The sequence below is a fragment of the Haliaeetus albicilla genome, chromosome 5 (assembly GCF_947461875.1).
Source record: "Haliaeetus albicilla chromosome 5, bHalAlb1.1, whole genome shotgun sequence".
NCBI classification, from domain to species: Eukaryota; Metazoa; Chordata; class Aves; order Accipitriformes; family Accipitridae; genus Haliaeetus; species Haliaeetus albicilla.
Window position 1 is genome coordinate 11127143 of NC_091487.1, and position 14244 is coordinate 11141386.

Sequence of the window (14244 nt, forward strand, 5' to 3'; positions counted from 1 at the left end):
GAGGCTGCTGAATTCCCGTGCAGCAGAGAAGACGGAGGACTTGCAAACTTTGGCTTCGGTTCGCCCCTCAGAAGTCCCAGCAAACTTTTTATTTGTTTGGTTTTCACTTAAGATTCTAGCAGGCAACATGGCATTTCCTGGTTTGTCTTTATTTTGTTTTGTCTGAATGTCTCATCAGTTACCTCCTGATATCCCAGCCAGCTGTGCAGATTCACCTGAGCAAATAAGGTCCAGTAGGAAGTTATTGATGGCTTTATCAGTATGAAATACTCACAATGCATCACCTGCATGCTTAGGAGTGTAATGCTGACAATAAATATGATAATAGTTGTCACACATCAGTGAGAGAAATGTTGAGCTTCCAAAGCACTGAATAAATTGCATTTCCCTTTATTTATTGAGTGCAATAGATGGCACAAAGATGGTAGAACCAACCAACCATTTTGACATGTTTACAAGGCTTTTAAATCATGAAATGGATTATTGCAGTGCTGAAAGTATTTGGCAAATGCATTTTATGCACAGCACATTCTGCTTGAAGAGGCAGGCTTTTTAATTTACATTTGTTAGAAGCACCTATGACGAAGAAAGATTGTATGTAAAAGAAGCTACACCTTTGGTACCAAACACAGTAACCGGCGCTGTTGCATCCAAGCTGCTTCACACACAACCACACAACTGGACAGAGAGGAGGCCTGAGATGCAGAAGAAATATGCAGATGCCCATGAATCACCTTGCTGGCTGTAGCCTGATGTAAGCTGAACCCACGATAAAGTCCAAGCATGGCCAAGCTCTTTCTCTTGAGTGGGCTTACAAACACACCCTATGGTGAGTTTAGATCCATAGATCTTAATTAAAAAACCTTCTTTACTGGTCCTTCCCCACTTCAAGAATTTGGGTTTAATATAAAAAAATCTATATCCATTTGAGCCTGATGTAAGAAAGTCCTAAATACTTCCTGCAACATGTACCAGACTTGATTCATTTCCCACTGAGTCTCACAAATAACAGTAAGAATAATGTCAGACCTCCATGACTTCATGACTGAGAACTGGTAGCAAATGTCTTGATGGACTTGGGCCCATCTTACATACAGCACACATTTTATCTCACCTAACTTGAGCTGTCTAAAAGTGAAGCATTGCTAAGCAGATCACCCATGCTCCTTCTGTGCAGGAGATGACTTGATCCACCTGTCCTCCTGGATATGCTTGTCTGTCTCTGTCCACTGGCCATGGTTAGTCTTGGACAGCCAGTTCAGCCTGGAGTGGGATTCAGGTGCCATGGCTGCACCATGATGGTAAGACATCCTTGAGTATCAGAGCTACCCGGGACATTCTACCCATGTCACAGACAGCACTTCTGGGGTGGCTGCTGTAAGGCAGGATGCCACAGGCACCTATGATAACACCATATGCTTTTGTCTGGTCAACAGTCCCCCTCTGGATGTCTAAGTTTTAGATAGCCAGGTACAGATGAAGTAAATCCCTATGCAGTATCAGTTGCCCAGTACTTGGGTTCCTATAGGACCCTTCGTCCTTATAGGACAAACAGTTGTTTAAAGAGATTCCCTGTGAAACTCACCACATCCCAATGGTGCTACTTATGCCAAAATCTGATGAGCAGTAGGTAAAGAAAACTGTTTTTCTTCAGCCATTTCTTTTTTCCCTTCTATTTCTGTATCCAATAAACCAGATCTTCAGCAGCTGTAACCCAAACCCATTTCAGTTCTGCTGGTTGGTTTAGAGCAGCTGATGGTCTGGTCAAAGGTTCTAAATCAGCATTTTGGCTTCAATTAATCTTTGCTGCCCCAAATACAGTGTTCAAACATGGGAGCAGTTAACATAAATGTGAGTTTTTTGAGGAATTAAAAAGCAGAAACAAACCTAGTAAGAAACAAAGGGTACATTGTAAGCTGTTGGAAGTCTTGGGTTTTATCTGGGTTGTAGTTACAGGCTAAATAACCATGGCATTCTGCCAACAGTAAAGCTGTGGCTTTACAGAAGTGTCTTGGTTTTATTTAGGAAAAAAAACCCAAAAAATATCAGAACACCTTACAACAGGGGAAAATAATAAGTTCAATATTAAATGGAATAAAGAAGGACTGAAATCCCTAAAACTCAGTTTATAAAATGAGCCAAGAGAAATGGAGTATTAGGGAGAGGTCAAAAAAATTAGAAAAATAGCTAGTTCTTTGTTCCCATAAATGAGAAATTAATAACATGCACATATTTAATGTTCTCCAAGTTTAGACATGGTACTGTTCCCATTGAATTAGGCATGTATACATTACTAACACACATCAAACTACATTAAAGTAACGTGAATGGTTTGATTTAAAATCCACAAATGCCTGGCAGTAATGTATCTTCACATCAAGGAAAGAAGTGAGCAGAAGCCTTTCCACAAGTTTCTGGTTCTGCTGAATAGTGTTACATCCTTTCCATGATTTCAGGGCACACTAAAACGAATTTCTCCTCTAAATATCTGTGGGATTTTCTGTATTTGCTTGGCCTTGGGCTTTAAGAAAAAGGGAAACAGTACCACGAGAAGTATTTGGGGCAATCTGAGAAACCACAGGCCATTGGCAAGACAGAGAATAACAGCTCTGAGCAGTGCCAGTGGCTGCTAAAGACCTTTCTTCCACTGACTCTTGATACAGCAGAGCAGTGCACATTTAAAAAAACAATGCTTTGTGCAGTCTGTGCACTCGGCTGCCTGTGCACAGTAGGCCCTTATGCTAAATGGTCTCAAGAGAGTATTATTTGTGTGTGCATTGTGCATCCATTCAACTTTGAGATTTACTGGGCTATATGAAGGCGCATGGAGAATTTTCTTCTCCCCCCTCCTTTTCTCCATGTATACCCCACATTAGCACCACTTGCTACACACTTCATTTCACAGCAGAAAAGACTGCCCTCTTCATGGCTGTACCTGTTCAAGAGCTATTTCATAAATTATTCTACAGTACCCTTTTGTTTATATTGTGGAACACACATACATGTACACACACTCTGTTTGCGGACCTCTCCTCACCATTGGCTTAGCTCCATTTGGTAGAAGTCAGATTCCAGTTTGCACTGCCCTACGTGCTAGGCTGCAGATGAGGCTTTCTGTAGTCTATTCAGCTACTGTTTCACAACCAGAAAAAGCTTATTTCCATTGCAGGAAAAATTTGCAGGAGTGTTCTGATAAGGACAGCTTTTTTTCATCTCTAATGTAGTGTGTGACAGTGAAGTTCAAGGAACACTGTAAAAAATTCTTTTAAAACAGAGATGTGGTAAACAATGGAATGAAATCAGAGGATTGCTTTCATCTGATTTCTATAAGAATCAAGGCTTATTTAATTATGTCACCTGCACGTGCGTACATGAATTTGTCTGTCTTTTCCCCACATTGAACCTACCAGACATCTTTGAGCAAATGTGCCTAAGTGGTAGGGACCTCAAAGATGTGTTTCTACAGGTATGATGACCAAAGGTAGCCAGGTAAAGACAGATCCCTTTTACGCTTGCACTGAAGAAATGACAGAAATATGAATTAAACTCTTACTAAACAGTAGACAATCCTCAAAGGAAAATAGCTTTAGGTATTTTCATAGAACAAAAGATGTTTCTCTAGGTGATCATCTTGAAAAACAGCAGAGAATCCATCATAAAGCTGCAGGAAACCATAGTTTATCAATTCTTCTCAAGGAACTGCTTATTGTCTACTCAGAGAAATGTCAGAAATAAAGGTTTTCAGCAAAATATTAAATTCCTTAAACTAGTTTAGAAGTTGCACAAGGGAATTATTTTGCATGTTTCTGTCTACTGACACAATAGCATACTCTTGGAAAACACAAAAACCACAATCTGCTATTCACAAACTGGTCTTTAGATTTAGTGTTGCCTTGCAGTATCCAGATGTAAAGCTTACCATAGCCCCCTTTGGTGTAAACTAGCATAACTTCAAGAAAATGGACGTAACTCCACTTGTCTACATTAAGCAAGGCCTTCAGTTTGAGACATTTGGCAAGAAATCCATGAAACAGTATGAGCAGAAGGTCCTTGACCTGCTGGAGCTCAGTATTAATGACTTATTTGCTTTAAAAGTTATTATTAAAAAAAGAAAACGAAAAACAAAACCACCCACCCTAAAAATGAAAACAAAACAAAACAATCAAATAAGAGCAACCCACTTTGCTGCAAAAGTATATAGAAAATATTTTGCATTCTGCTTTTCCCAGCATCTTCCCCAGAGGGCAAAGGTGATGGCTGTCCTGAATGCTAGTTTCTCCTCAACATTTTCTTGCAGCAGCTGAGAATCAACTCCTTATGTGCAGTTTCTTCAAGTTTTGATTCAACACAGATGCCTGGTTTTCATTGTTTTAAAATCTTCTTCCCCCTTGGCCACATTTTTCTTTTCCTTGCCTTCTATGGTATATCTTGAAGAATCTTCTTTTTTTTTTTTTTTTTTCCAGTGGCTTTATCCTGTTGTTTAATTCATTGTTTTTTTCAAGGCTCATTAAACTTCCCCTTCAGCTGCCTACCCAGGCTGTGTGATGAGATGGCAACAAACCACCTGAGGGAGTCTGGATGTGTCTGGTGCTGCCTCAGGCAGGAAGTTGGAGACGTCTTGAAGTTCCCTTCAGCTTTACATTTCTGTCACTTCCGCTGTCTTTCTTCCTTGGCCTTGATATGTTTTATTTGGCCATAGATTACATGACCCCAAATTCAGCAAAGCTCTTAAGTATATGTCCATACTGTCTAGAAAAGCAGTCAGGAATGAACTTGGATCCCACTGGAATGACTTCTTGAGAATCTCAGTAAAGCCTTTTCTCCCAGTTTCCACTTTTCCTCCTGTTCCTTCAGAGTGTCTCTCATCCCCATATCAATTTGCATGTCAGACCTTTCAGCTGATCTTGTTCCCAGTCACTCTAGTTACTCCTTTTCCACAGGCCTCCTCTCTTCGTCCTCTACGTTGCAGGATTCTTTATTTGTACCCTGAACTGCTCCACATATGTCCTCGCTATCCAGATCCTGTTGTTCCCATACTCAGAGCCTACTGGTGAGGGAGCACTGGGGATTAATGCAGCTGCAGCTGTGTGGCCTCTGCGAAGCTGTCCTTCTAGCTGGGTCCCTCCTGCAAGGCTCCTAACAACAAGTTTGGTTATTGGTGCCCAAGAAGAGAAAGGAACTGCAGAGCTCTTCAACCCAAACGTAAGCAAAGACTAGGAAGGCCAGAAAAGGGAGAGTAAAAGACCGAGGCTGAAAAACTGAGGACCGTGATATAGGTTCCCCTGTATGGATGTAGTGAAATAGGGAGCAGCAATCAGCCCTAGAGTTACCTCTCGCTGTCTGCAGCAATGGGTGGCAGTGGTTCAAATAAACGTAAGGACCAAATTGACAACTGCACAACTCAAAGACTTCTCAGTGGGATATATACCAAGAAAACAGGCAGGTTCTTTTGAGGAAGATCTTGAAAGATCTTTTTTTGGTTTTCTTTCTTTCAAAAAAATTAACATGCTAGGAACCCAAATCTAGTAATAGTAAATTATATTCCTGTCCTAAGACATTACACAATAAGTATGTCAGCCCAGAATAAGCTTTTGTGGTTCATTTTGAGACGCCTGGAAATAAGATTTCTTTTTAAGAAGGTAGGGAGGGGAAGGGCACTATTGATCATTGTTATAATAATGAGTCTTGTGCATGCAGGTTAAATCTGCGCTACGCAACAAAGACTTACTGAAGAACAACCTGTGTCTCTGGCATAAATACAAGGACATTAGACTGGCTCCAGGAAAGACTGATATCTGGAAATAGTTTTCAGAATTTGTGGGTTGATTTTGCTGCACCTGTGGGTTTAAGCTCCCAGGTTTAAATTATTATCGTTAGATTCTTTATTGTCTGGGTGGTTTTTTTTAATATGAAAAGAACAATTAGTGATCCTTCTATCTAGCAAAAATGGGCTCCTAAGAGCAAAATATCAGGAAGATGATAACGTGTTATACTGAATGATTTACCTTTCTTCATGTGGGCCAATTTATTGTAATTAAAGATTGCCACTTCAGCACAGAGGTCAAAGACTAGGGCTTGTACAATCATTTTCTAAAGAAATTCTGAAGAGATGGAAGAATGGGCTCTCTGGTCCCTCCATCATTTTGTTCTGCCTCTGCATTGTTAGCAAAGCTTGTTGCTAAAATGCATAATTTGCACTCACACAAGGAGCTTAATTTTGATCTCAGTTACAGACTTGTTATTCCAACCCAGAGTGAATAAAAGCTGCTTTATATAACCAAAGACTGAACAGAGTCCTGAGGGCCAGTCCTGCAAAACCTTCTTCAGGTGCATTTAAATTCAGTTGACCTGTTCACAAGGAAGAGGATAGTACAGACCAGATCATATAGAATTGGATGCACAATTGCTGAAAAGTGGTGAGTATTCTGCTTGGGTTCAGTCCTTACCTGCAGGGGCAACTACCTTATCTACACAGAAACTACCTCTGAGGCATGGCTCACACCATCCTGGCCTTTTTATTGCTTAGTGTTGTGTCAACATTAATTGCTAAATAAGCAAAGAGATACATAGAGATCCCCCTAAGCATGCAAATGGCTCTACCTTGGGTCTAGGAATTAGAGGCAGTAGGAAAACAATAATGCTGACAGGCATTCATGTCGCTGGTGAAGAAAGTGGGGATGGAAGGAGTAGCAAAAGCAGGAGTGAGACCTGGGGAAGCGAAAGACACGGGTGAGATCTGATGCTGATGGGAGGAAAGAGAGAGGGTGGTTGTGAATACTCCCTTGCATGCCCAAAAATTAACCTACTCTGTAGGATGAAGTCAACAGTGCCAAATAGGAAGGATGCTTCCCAATTGACCTTGGGCATTCCAAAATTTAGGGTTTGTTGTGGTGATCTCTTTGCTCGTATTATGCTCATTTTGTGCTGGGGCTCTGGTACTTGTACTCTGATATACATTTGTACTTGTTCTCTTGATATACATTTTCTTACTCTGAGGTTGTCGTTAGCACTTCTTAGCTTTGGCCAAGAAGCAATTTATAGTGCCAAATTATAAAAGAAATGAAATACACTAAACACTAGACAACAATCAGATGGGCAGGTGCAGTACTTTCTCCTCTGGAAATAACAAAAGTGCATAATGGAGCATGAATAACTGTAAGATACAATTCAATTTAAATTAATGGACAGCTAAACCAAATAAGGCTGCCAAGTTCTTATTTTGCAAAGGGTTAATACTGAGGAAAAAAAGGGAAAGAGTGACTGAAACTAATTAAACAGGTGAGGTCAAGAATTTTCAGGCTGAGAGAACATACAAAATGTGCAAAAGCTACCTGGAACAGGCAATCAAAGCAGAGAGGAAAAAATGTATAGATGTATTCAGGCTTGATTGATCCAGTTTAACTGGATGAATCAGTTTAAGATTAATCTTCAAAATCATCAGCTCAGTGTGCAGCAGCAGCCAAAAATACCAAGCAAATCTTGGGCATCATGAAGCACGTCACTGAGAACAAGACAAAGGGAGTCATTTTGCTGCTACAGAAACCCTGTGGTGAGCCATCATACGAGTACCAGGCGCTACAACTGGTGTAGACCTGCGTCTCCAGAATGGTGTCATGGAGTTAGGGAAAAGGTAACGACAGGCAGGTAAATGGTCAAGGGAGAGATGAAAGAGGTGGGGACTCTGGGTTTGGGGACAGGAAGGCTGAGGGGGACATAATCAAGGATTTCAAAGTCGTCAGGGTGGTGGATAAGCTGAATGCAGAGCCCGTTCACCCATACCTGCAGCAGGAGGGACATTCATGAGGGACATTCAGTGAAACTCACACGGTATCGGTACAAAAGAGGCGACAGACAGGGAGTATGTCTTTGCACTGCGGCAGCGAACTCATCGAACCTGCTACACGGGAGGTTGTGGATGCAGGGCCAGAGAGGGATTAGAAGAATTTAAGGACCACAGACAGGTCCACGAGTGGATACAAAAATGTCTAGGCAAAGCCATACCTTCTAACATCCCTAACAGAATAAATCTGGAAGAGAGTTAGCAGGGGGCAGACTGCAGAAGGTGGCAGACTCCAGTGCTCACCCTAAACAGCATCTCCAGCCTCCATTACTGGAAACAGCCTGAGGGGAGATGAACTGCAGCTCAGATCTATTTCTTATATACTTAAAAATCAACTCAAAAGGCATAAGAACACTAGTCTTAGAAATCAAAACGTGGTCTTGATTTGATCCCACTATAGTGGAAGTGATAACTGCCAAAGCCAGCCTCAGTCAGAGCTAGAAATGCAAAGGAAAACAAAATATTCTTGTTATTCCTTTTAACAGAAGTTAAAAATACAGCAGCTGGGCCCGAGGATTACTATATTAGCCACAAATGTGGTAGGGCATATGAAGCCCTGTATAAAGGACAGTATTTCCAGAAGATGCAGTATTACCATGTGAAGCACTGGTGAGATCTACATACAACTCTCCTCAACGTTAGTCCAAAAAAAGTAACTTAAATGCATGTACCCCATAAAGGAGAGTCTAAACTAGGAGGCGAAACTAAAAAGTTATGTGTTGGTCAGCCCAGCCAAAGAAAGCCTGAGAGGAGAGATAATTTGTTCTCTATAAACATATTAGTGAGGTAAATGTCAGAGGAGGAAGATGAGGTAATTAAGCTAAAGGAAAATGTTGTCACAAGAACTAATGAGCAGAGACTAACCAGAAATATCCTCAGGCTGGACTTGCTAATCTTCAGAAGAGTTCGATTCTGGAAGAGCTTTCTGTTTGGAGGAGGAGGGGGAAAACAAGTAGTTTTAAGCCAGTCCTTCATCAGCCTGTGAAAAGAATAACACAAGGAGGAGATCTGCAATAGCAAAGGACCAGGCTTGATGACTCAGGAGACCCCTTCCTTTGCCATATCCCTTGCTCTCGGTGTCCCTTAATTGTTGAGCATGGACATCAAATAAAAGTGGCGAGTCCTGTGGGCTTTCTCATGTCAGGGACCTTGAGGAAGGGGAGGAGCAGCTGTCTATTATTTTGCATGGCCCCACCATCAGGTCAGCAGTACGTCATGATCAGCAGTGTCAAAGGCGACTGACTAATCAAGCATGAGGCTTTGAATGGCTCTACCTATTGCACCCTAAAATGGGGCTCATTAGCAGGAGACTGTAGCACGTGGTGTGGATGGGGGTTGCCAAAGGCACTGGACATCGCATTGTACGCCTTTTCTAGACCCAAGGTCACAAGTATGTTTACTGAAAAACTGTATTGTATTTTGCTCTGGCCATTTCACTGTTGTTCTTTCTACTGTTTTGGCAGTTTCTTCACTCAGACCCTGCTTTCTATTCAGTGTTTCTGCTTTTCCTCTTTCTCTATTCTCTTTTGCCTGAACCGCTCCCACCCCCACTTTTTAACCTTGCTGCTTCTGCATCCAGAGGTAAGCAGAGATGCACTAAAGCAACCTAACACCACACCCAGCTTTGGTCACAACCTTCCTAAGCCTTCATATTTACATGTCACAAAACGGAGGGAAAGAAAAGGTGGAGAGTCTGCCGGGGAGGTTCTTTAAGCTTGCACTGCTAAAAAAAGAAAGCACAATATATTGAATATTGGCTAATTTTTTAACTGATGGTAATTAAAACTTCACTGCTATCTCCTGTGTTACCTGGAATAATGAACAATACCACCAGGGTTTCAAACTTTTGCCATTAGTGCTGATTGTTAGTTATTTCCAACACACTCGAGGCAGTAGTTTAACATTGTGTCACTCCCCTTTTTGTCCCCATGAAGTTTTCATATTTCCAAGTCACTGAACACAGTCCCATGACTACTGCTCTTTAAATATATTCTAACGCAAAGCATTTAAAATCTACAGGACCATAATCAGCTCAACTCACACAATAGTTCTTTGAACACCAGAGTGCTAGGGAATAATGGAAAGGCCACACATATATATTTAATTAGCTAATTTTAGGAGCCTAAGAAATCTATTTAATATTGTAGCCAAAGGCCTAGAAAGGCAAGTTTTCGCTGCTGATGTGTCAGCCTTTGCAATATTCCCTGTGACCTGTACTGTTACAGTCCCAAGAATGATCTCTGTGCAAGTCTGCCTAGGGTGTCACTTGAAACAGAAGATGTGCAGAAGATACTCCAGCTGACTATTAGTCACTGCCCTGCAGTCCTATCTGCTCTGCTCCTCCCGGGGAGGAAATGAACAGCCTAAGGAATGATGTAATGTATCTATCACTGATGCAACCTGTCAAAACAAACGCAGGGCTGAAAGTTTGCATCTGGTGCCACAGCTTCTATTCAGGCTGGGTGCACGTGGTCAGAAAAGAAACGAAGCAGATATTGACATGTAAACATTGCGAGTCCCTCCAACCCCTAATGAAAAATAGTATTAGCAAAGGTGTTGTTAGATGTGTGGATCTAAAAAAGGAAAAACCTTTTACAGTCAGCAAATAAAGCAGATACTGGAAAATTACCAACAGGGTAGAAAGCCTATTTCTTTTGCCTGACTTCATAGAGGAACAGATCTGTGATGCAGCTGTTTTCAGCTCTCTGTCAAATTGCAAAACCAAAGTTGTCATACCTTTAACAATAAAGAGAATAACAGCCTTTTAAACTCTACTCAAAGTGTCAGGGCCTCACCCCCCACAGCCACCCCACCTTTAAATCAACAGTAAAGGGTTCACTGATTTCCAGGGTAATAGGAATTTGCTCTTATTTGAATGTGACATTAACATGGATATACTGTTCTCAGGAGAACTGACTGCTATGGGCCAGAGCTGGACATTGATTTCACACCAAATTCCCCATTGATCAGGCATGGTAGGAAGTCTATTCATTGAACTGATAGCAGGATATAGCTATACAGTATTTGTTTTCCTTTTAATATACAGCTTCAACAGCAAGCCATGCATGAATTTAATAAAAGAAGATAATAATCTATCCATTCTAGGAGCTATAGACCGAACCTGGGTGGTTATCAGACCTCCCCTCACTGCTATAAATCATGTCAAATAGGAGACTCATTTTAGCTTTACCAATGAAAAGAATTCTCCTGTTTTAAATATACAGAACCTGTGCTTTCTCCTCACTCACATTTGGTAAATTGATAATTGTATTCAGTCTTGGTTTATCAATGTAAAACCATGAACAGAAGAGAATCAGACCTATTGTACTGTTAGAAACCAAGCATTTCATGGCAACAAAGTAGCTCTAAACAGTGAATTAAAGTATTAGTAGTATCTGTTGCAATGTTCCTTAGTTGTTCGGTGTGCTCTTTCAGCCCTTGCTTCCTATTTAGGATTGGAGGTTTTGTTAAGGTCATCTTGCAAAACAATAAAAGGAGATGCTTTGAATATGCTAATGCCTTCTATTGCAGGAGAGCTAACACTGGTAGAGAAAATGGGCTGATGTAAAAGTCATTGACAACTATAAGGGAAACTGAATGGGTGGTACAATTGTTAGCTGAGTGCTGTGTCTGCAGCTCATTCTGGGAATAGATCCTTAGCAATCATTTTCTGCTAGACACTTGCTTGTAAATGATGGAAGTTAGGCAAGAGAAATTACACCCATAATGCTTTTCAAGAAGAAAAGCTCTGTACTTTTAAAACATAGGTTCAAAGTTACTTTCTAGATGCAGAAGCGGCTCAAATTCAGCACTTATTCTTAATTCAGGGAGCATCAATAAGCCAAGAAAGCCAAGAAAGGGACTCTGGGTGCAGAGTCTGGCAGACTTTATGCAGACTGGCATAAATAAGATCAAAAGCTGGGCTGCTGTGTATGAAGATTGTTGCCTAGCAGGCAGCGTTCTCATTTCATGGCACAACAGGATGGCACGGCTGTTCTTACTAGCATAATTAAACACAGAGTTTCGGTAAATTATGTCATCTCTTCTTTCTCCTTTACCAGCTCATGTGGAAAGAATTAAAGGTTTGCTTTATACCTTACCTGACCTAGCAAATGTGATGTGGTTTTGTGTAATGAGCCTCTCAGAATAGTGCAGAGTGATATCAGACTGTTGCTAAAAGAACCGTGGAGCCTAAAGGCTGCTTGCTCTTATCCCAGAGCATGGCACTCCAGCAACTCTACAGTAACAAAAGTAGCATGGAAACCTGATTAAGGTAATGAGCTCTGCTGAGCTATCTAAAGTAACAGATGAACAAGGTAAAGGGGAAAAAAATAATCTTCTAACTTTCTCTCTTAATCATGGCATTCAAGTAATCCTTCACAATTATTTTAGTGATTTCAAACCAAGTAATACAACAAGAAATAGAAATGTTTGGGAAAGAAATTCAAACTCACTCACAGATTCATTTATTCCCCCGTGTTTAGCTGATGAGAAAAAAAAAGACTACTGTTGGTTACATGCAATTCATTCCCTCAGCCAGCAAAAAGCACAGAAGATCGTAACAGCCTAAAAAGAAGCAATGGCAAGTGAACAGAAATGACGTAGGATGGCAGGGCACAGAAACTGGGGCAAACTTACCGATTTTAGCACTGTTCATCTTTACCTGGCATAACTCCAGAAATAGCTGAGACTTTGGGAAAGGTGAGGTAGGGCTCTGGGGTTTGCCCAGCACTTAGTGAAACATCTGGAAGCTTTAAGACATCTTTGGAAAACATGCAGTTGAAGGAAAGAGCGAAGGCAGCCTCTGAAAGTCCTGCCACTGAGCCAGGGGTGACTGGATGGAGCAGAGAACAGCTCAGCAGCAGCATGGGTGATGGGAGCAAAATTCAGAGTGTCAGGGAGACCAGAGGACAGCGAGGGAAAAACCTCTAAAGGAAACACAAGACAGAGAAGGCCTTGGAAATAAAAAAAAAAAAAATTGTTTTCATTGTACAGAATATAAGAACAGTTTCTGTACCAATATAAATGCTTGTTTGAGACCTGTAAGTGGCAGCAGCATCTCCTGTTACCAGTGTTAGTAAGACAGAATCAAAAGACAGTTGTAAACCTGGCTGTGTTCCGACCTACGTAACAGCTTTCATCTGCACAGATCTATGTGCTTTTTTTTTCCAAAACTCACAGTGTTTGACGCCGGAACAGATCATTACATGGCTTGACCATCACTGCCATTAAATTTTATCCAGTTTCTAAACCAAACACCTAGTAATTGTCTAAGAAATAACTTACACTCAGCTAAAACAGAGATTCTCAAAAGATCTTTTACCTTAGACTGAAAAGCTAGGGAAATGGAGAATCCATCTGTCCCAGGAGCATATTCCAACATTAAATCATACTGATAGTTAAAAAAATACGTTTAAACTAAATTCATCTGGCTTCAGTTTCCAGCAATTGATTCTTCCCAGGCTTTTCTTAGATTGGTTAAAGAGTTCTTTAGCACCTTCATTTTCTCCTTGTGATGGTACTTATACAGTGCAATGAAGTCATCTTTATCCTACTCTGATAAGATTCAGCTCTTGAAGATCTATTATTATAAGTAGGGCTGACTGGAAACAAGACCTGCGTTTTGTTAAGTCTTCAGAATTCAGGGATTTTTTTCCTATTATAAAAAAAAAAGGAATTTCTGTAACCCACAACTATAAAAGCAATATTTTTTCCTATTTACTCCCAAATTATGCATGAACTGTTTGATAGCATTAAACCTACCAGCAATATCTAAATACCTAAAAGCTTCCATTTATCATACCTTCCCTTGGATGACTGTCATTGAAGATGAGCTGTCTGTGCACTAAATTGACACTATTTTTTGCTATGTAAAAAACCATAACACTCTCCATGTGCCAAATAAAGAGATTGAGGCACAATGTGATAATGCAACAGTGGCAGGAATTTAATAGTAATCCTCCTATCCATTTGGCCTCTTGCAACACAAGCTGGTCCAAATGGCTTCCTTATTAGTCCTTCTCTCTTCCCATTTTGTACCCTAATCTGTGCCACCTTTTCTTTACGTATGTTTTCCTACGGAATAGTTGTAAATTTTTTATAGTTAGGGATTAGTTCTAAGGGAACAAAGCTGAAGATTAATACAAAAATCCGGAATTTCTGGATGTGTCTTCTATGAACATCAGTGGGAATGTAAGGACATGGTTGAAATATCCTGTATTTACAGTTTTCAGTGGGTTTTTTTCCACAAGAGTATGATTTTGCCTGAAAAAGACCTCCATCATTATCTAAAAGGAAATATGAGTGCATAATATTAGGTTGTTTCAGCAACTCATCAGCTCACAAAATAGTTGAAAAAATCCCACTAATATATTTTCTGAATTTTCAGAATGCTCCAAAATACC